Here is a 6,363-nt window from a genome sequence, read left to right as displayed (position 1 = left end):
CTCTTCTGAAGCTTCCAACATTTTGCGAACTTTTGAACATGACAATGACTGTTACAATTGACAGGTCCACATCAAATGTGATGTGGAACTTCACCACCGACCACCGGAAGTGGCTTAGATTTGCTTTTGATGGATTCCATCGAGACATTGAAGCGTTTCATGAGATTTTTTAGAATTACGAACAACACAACAAAATTTACAACAAAGCTAAGCTTTGGTATTAAGCAATGGATAATAGGAGACCACAGCAAGGTCTACCATGTTATAGGGAAATATTTGAAAGTTTTTGTATCCTTCCAGTGAAGGCTAGGTCGTCTGTATGCCTGATTTTCTATGGAAAGACCCTTAAAATATATTTTTAAAAAATCCACGCCTATGGAAAGACCCTTAAAATATATTTTTAAAAAATCCACGCCTATGGAAAGACCCTTAAAATATATTTTTAAAAAATCCACGCCTATGGAAAGACCCTTAAAATATAGATAGACCCCGAAAATATATTTTTAAAAAATCCACGCCTTTGATAGGCCTTGAAAATATATTTTTAAAAAATCCACGCCTATGGAAAGACCCTTAAAATATATTTTTAAAAAATTTTTAAAATATTTTTAAAAAATCCACGCCTATGGAAAGACCCTTAAAATATATTTTTAAAAAATCCACGCCTATGGAAAGACCCTATATATTTTTAAAAAATTATGGAAAGACCCTTAAAATATATTTTTAAAAAATCCACGCCTATGGAAAGACCCTTAAAATATATTTTTAAAAAATCCACGCCTATGGAAAGACCCTTAAAATATATTTTTAAAAAATCCACGCCTATGCAAAGACCCGAAAAAGGTATTTTATACAATCGAAGTGAAGGTTTGGAATTTATTTATTCCACAATTTTTGTAGCCCTTAAATGTTGATCTCCTGGTTCTGTAGAACTCTTCTTTTTTTTATTCTCCTCGCAAGTGATGTCATAAATCGAATGCTAATTGCGTGTCATATTACTGTCAAATCTAATTGGCTAACTGATTAACAACTAATACGTCATTCCGCAGATAAGACAGATGATGATCATCTATTTGCAAAATCGATTAATAAAGATCAAAAAGCTGAAGACCGCAAAACTAAAATTTAATTATAGATTATGATAAATTATTATGGCATCATCTCTTTGTTCGGGGTGGACGGGTTATAACCAAAATAGTGTGGGAGATAATTAATAAAAATTGCATAATATTTTGGTGTGATAAATTTTTAATTTTGGCTAAAACGAAAATGCAAAATTATTTTTTGAGTTTATTTTTAATTTTATAAATTTTCGAATTAGCATCCAAATTAGAAATTATTCAATTTATTTTTATTTTTTTAATTTTCGTATTTTTCTAGAGCAAGGATTTGAGTTCCCCCAATATAAAGGTAAGCAAAAGCTCTCTTATTGTTGATATTTCTCTTTGGAAAATCTCCTAAACCATTGTTGACGTAGCAGCAACTGTGACTGACTGTTTGACTATTATCGATAATGTGTCTCGTCTTATCGTTGTAATCATTCAAGACCATAAATCTCGAAATCCACAGTCAAGGCACAAATGACAATGCTTAGCATCTGTTGAAGGCGCTTATCTGAGTATCCGTTTTTGGGACAGAGGCCGAACAAAGCTCCTTGTTGTTGTTTTTTCTGCTTCTTCTTCTCCTTGCTATGGTTGACAAAGGACAATGGAGCAGACAAATTCACCCTAAAAATCAGCAGCAATGGAGAAGGCATCAAGAGGAAATGTGGCAGTTAGACAAACACATGATTTCCAACACATTAGAGTTTTAAGGGGATAAAGAATTAAGCAGGAAGCAGCAGTGGCAGGTCGAACACAAGACAAAAAAAACAAAATGAAACGAAACAATCACCCTTAGTGTCATCAAACTCATTTTCAAACACATACTCTTGCCCTAACCCCCGTTCCTCCTATCGGCCTTGCCGCCCTCATATGTAACAATTCCAGGAAAATGATTGAAAAGTAAGCTCCTTGGCCATAGGGCTGGGTTAGGCTGGGCTGCCAGAGTGTGTGTGCAGTGATTTGATAGAGTCATTAAATTAAAATTTAGTAATTTAATTTAATTGTTATCGAAATAAGTTTTTTGGTAATAGAATGAAATTAGCCTGATTTTAATGAGTTGTTGTTTTTTTACTGTTTAATTTATTGGCTTTGCAATATTTAAAAGGCAAAGGAACATATGTGACGGGGGAGGCCAAAGACATTATGCAAAATAGATTACCAAAAAACAGAGATTTGGCTAATCTAGAAGCGAAATTGAAAAATTCTTTTGCAGTCATTATTTTGAATTGAATTCGATTTGTTTTAATTCGAATTACATGGAAATTATATTACTGTGATAAATAAGAAATTGAAAAAAAAAATAAAATTCTCGCTAGTTAAAATAAAAATGAATAAAAAATCAGCGCCTGTTGAAAGACCCTGAAAAAATATTTTTAAAAAATCCACGCCTGTGGAAAGACCCTGAAAAAATATTTTTTTTAAAAATCCACGCCTGTGGAAAGACCCTGAAAAAATATTTTCAAAAAAAATTTTTAAAAAATCCACGCCTGTGGAAAGACCCTGAAAAGATATTTTTTAAAAAATCCACGCCTGTGGGAAGACCCTGAAAAAATATTTTTTTAAAAAATCCACGCCTATGGGTAGACCCTGAAAAAATATTTTTAAAAAACCACGCCTATGGGTAGACCCTGAAAAAATATTTTTAAAAAATCCACGCCTATGGGTAGACCCTGAAAAAATATTTTTAAAAAATCCACGCCTCTGTAAAGACCGATAACAAAATAATTTTCTATTCTACATAGAATAATACATCAACAATCGCTTCGAAAAATTTGTCGGCGGTATAAATATCTCTAAGCACTCCTCAGGGTCTTTAAGTCGCTTTAAATTCGATTTTTTTAGCTGACAATTCAAATTCGTTGCAAAATATAAAATAAATTATTTTTCCAATTAATCTGAATATGAGCATTTAGCTCACGATTACTTGCAAGGACCACTTCACAATTCATAAATATCAAAGGCATAACAAAATCGTCCTTTTCTTCCTTTGTTTGCCGCCGCAATATAACAGTTGCCTAATCATCAATTTTTTTGTTCATGGAAAACCAATTTTCAACTGCTTTGAAAATATTTTTCATCAAAAGCAAAAAATAAATCTTCTTTTTTGCAATTTAAATGCCAAATGATTATTTTTTCGAAATTTCTATGACCACTCACTCTCTCGCCCATCCTTCTCCCCTGGATATTTATCAGAAAATAAATAATTTCACTTATTTTCTTCTTCTTTGCTTGCTCCCATTTTTGTAAGAGATTAATGTGGGTTTGGGGTCATTCAAATCGTATTGAATTTGCTTGTTTGTTATCATGAAATTTACTTTGCATTATTTCCACGAACAACAACAACAAAGGCCTGGAAGGCAACCACCAGCCAAGTCATACAAATGAGAAAAAAATCTAATGGAACTGATAAAAATCGAAAAAAGACAAATCGCCACCCAATGGAATGTTAATAACATCATCACCTTATCGATTAAAATTGTTTTCTTCCAAGATTAATTTTCAAAAAAAAAAATACGTGTATAAACAAATTGAAAATGAAATTAAAGTAGAGCCTCGCGAGTCATTACTTTGATGGATAAAATGTAGGACATAAATAAGATAAGAGAGCGGAAGGAAATAAGTTTCAAAAGTGGGAAGGGAAACATATAAGATTTTCAGAAATATTTTTTGAGGTACCCCAAGGCGTGGATTTTTGAAAAAGATGTTTTTTGAGGTACCCTAAGGCTGCGATTTTTAAAAGAAATATTTTTTCGTGGAGCCCTAAGGAGCTCTAAGGCGTGGATTTTTAAAAGAAATATTTTTTTGAGCTACCCTAAGGCGTGGAAAAGGAGCTCTAAGGCGTGGATTTTTAAAAGACATATTGTTTTGAGCTACCCTAAGGCGTGGAAAAGGAGCTCTAAGGCGTGGATTTTTAAAAGACATATTTTTTTGAGCTACCCTAAGGCGTGGAAAAGGAGCTCTAAGGCGTGGATTTTTAAAAGACATATTTTTTTGAGCTACCCTAAGGCGTGGAAAAGGAGCTCTAAGGCGTGGATTTTTAAAAGACATATTTTTTTGAGCTACCCTAAGGCGTGGAAAAGGAGCTCTGTGGATTTTTAAAAGAAATATTTTTCAAGGACCACTGAGAGGCGTGGATTTTTAAAAGAAATATTTTTCATGGAGCTACCCTAAGAGAAATATTTTTCATGGAGCTACCCTAAGGAGTGGATTTTTAAAAGGAATATTTTTTTGAGGCGTGGATTTTTAAAATATTTTTGGAGGCGTGGATTTTTAAAAAAATTTTTAAACCGTGGATTTTTAAAATATTTTTTTAGTCGTGGATTTTTAAAATATTTTTTGAGGCGTGGATTTTTAAAATATTTTTTGAGGCGTGGATATTTTCAAAGATATCTCAAGGCGTGGATTTTTTCAAAGATATCTCAAGGCGTGGATTTTTTCAAAGATATCTCAAGGCGTGGATTTTTTCAAAGATATCTCAAGGCGTGGATTTTTTCAAAGATATCTCAAGGCGTGGATTTTTTCAAGGATATCTCAAGGCGTTGATTTTTTCAAGGATATCTCAAGGCGTGGATTTTTTCAATGATATCTCAAGGCGTTGATTTTTTCAAGGATATCTCAAGGCGTTGATTTTTTCAAGGATATCTCAAGGCGTTGATTTTTTCAAGGATATCTCAAGGCGTGGATTTTTTCAAGGATATCTCAAGGCGTGAATTTTCAAAAGAAATATTTTTTGAGGTGTGGATTTTTTCAAAGATATCTCAAGGCGTGGATTTTTTCAAGGATATCTCAAGGCGTTGATTTTTTCAAGGATATCTCAAGGCGTTGATTTTTTCAAGGATATCTCAAGGCGTGGATTTTTTCAAGGATATCTCAAGGCGTGAATTTTCAAAAGAAATATTTTTTGAGACATCTCAAGGCGTGGATTTTTCCAAAGATATCTCAAGGCGTGGATTTTTTTCAAAGGTATCTCAAAGCGTGGACTTTTAAAAGAAATATTTTTTATGGAGCCCTAAGGTGTGGATTTTTAAAAGAAATATTTTTTAAGAACCCTAAGGTGTTGATTTTTAAAAGAAATATTTTTTTCTCTTCACTATTCTTCAATTCCCAAAATTATGACATAATAATGCGATACACCTTACATTCACTTTTTTAAATGATTGGCAAAAATATAATTATTTTTTGCCAAACAAAATGATTATTTCATTCACTTTCAGTTATTAGTTTCAATATTTTCGATTAAGCCAAAATATTATTCTTGGCTTTTAAGGCATCATCAACCAACACCTCCGCCACCACCTGGGAGTGGATTCCTACACCAAAAAAACTGAAATAATTGATTTTGAGAATCAATACCTATTATTTTCGCTATTTTATTTACCAGCTATTGTTTGGTGGCTGGGGTGGAAGCAACAACAACAAAATAACATAATTATAATAGAAAAAATACAACAAAAGCAACAAACTACATAATTGATTGAAAGAGTAAATGAAGACCATGACAAATCGGTAAGAAAAAAAAAAACAAGAACTGAAAATACGCCAAAATAAATAAATGTTTCATTAACAAAATGCATTTTTTTGTTTAATAAATAAATGGAAAAAATTGCAAAAATAAAAAAACACAATACCCACTATCTTTTGTTATAATTGTTTAATAAAGAGAATGAGCTATGGCAAACTTAAAAAAATCTATCCATCCATCAATAGTTAGTTCTTCTATACCCAAAAAAAGAACCAATTTCTTGGGCGTAGAGTTTGCCAAAAAATATAATTATGTTAATAATGAATGAAACGCCATGGCAAAGAGGAACCAATAACAAAAAAATTAAAGAATACAAAAACAACAACAACACAAAAAATGCTCCAAAATCAAGTACTTGAATCTTTGGCTTGGGCTTGTCTAGCTGAGGGGGTTTTCATTTATGGTAGCGTATTTCTTGTTTTTGTTGCTGCTATTTTTAAAAAATTCATATATTTGAATACCACATCTGAGTGACTGACTGAGTGACTGGCATAACGGATAGATGCTAATAATGAAGATGAGGGAGATGCAGATAATGATGATCGCTGCTAAATGGTGAATAAAGCAGCAGCAAACAAAAATAAAACCCAACGAAAGAAGAAGAAAAAAAACGTCTCAAGAATTGTTTTTGATTTATGAAGAGTGGCTATAAAATTGGCTTACACAAGTAGTTAAGTTATTAGTAGCATAATAATAACCATACAAACAACAAGTACAAAACATCCATCCACCGCCCAA

The sequence above is a fragment of the Musca vetustissima genome, unplaced genomic scaffold, assembly GCF_032173495.1.
Source record: "Musca vetustissima isolate MV318-11 ecotype Yass unplaced genomic scaffold, APGP_CSIRO_Mvet_v1 utg1456, whole genome shotgun sequence".
Lineage (NCBI taxonomy): Eukaryota > Metazoa > Arthropoda > Insecta > Diptera > Muscidae > Musca > Musca vetustissima.
This window is presented reverse-complemented; position numbering follows the sequence as displayed.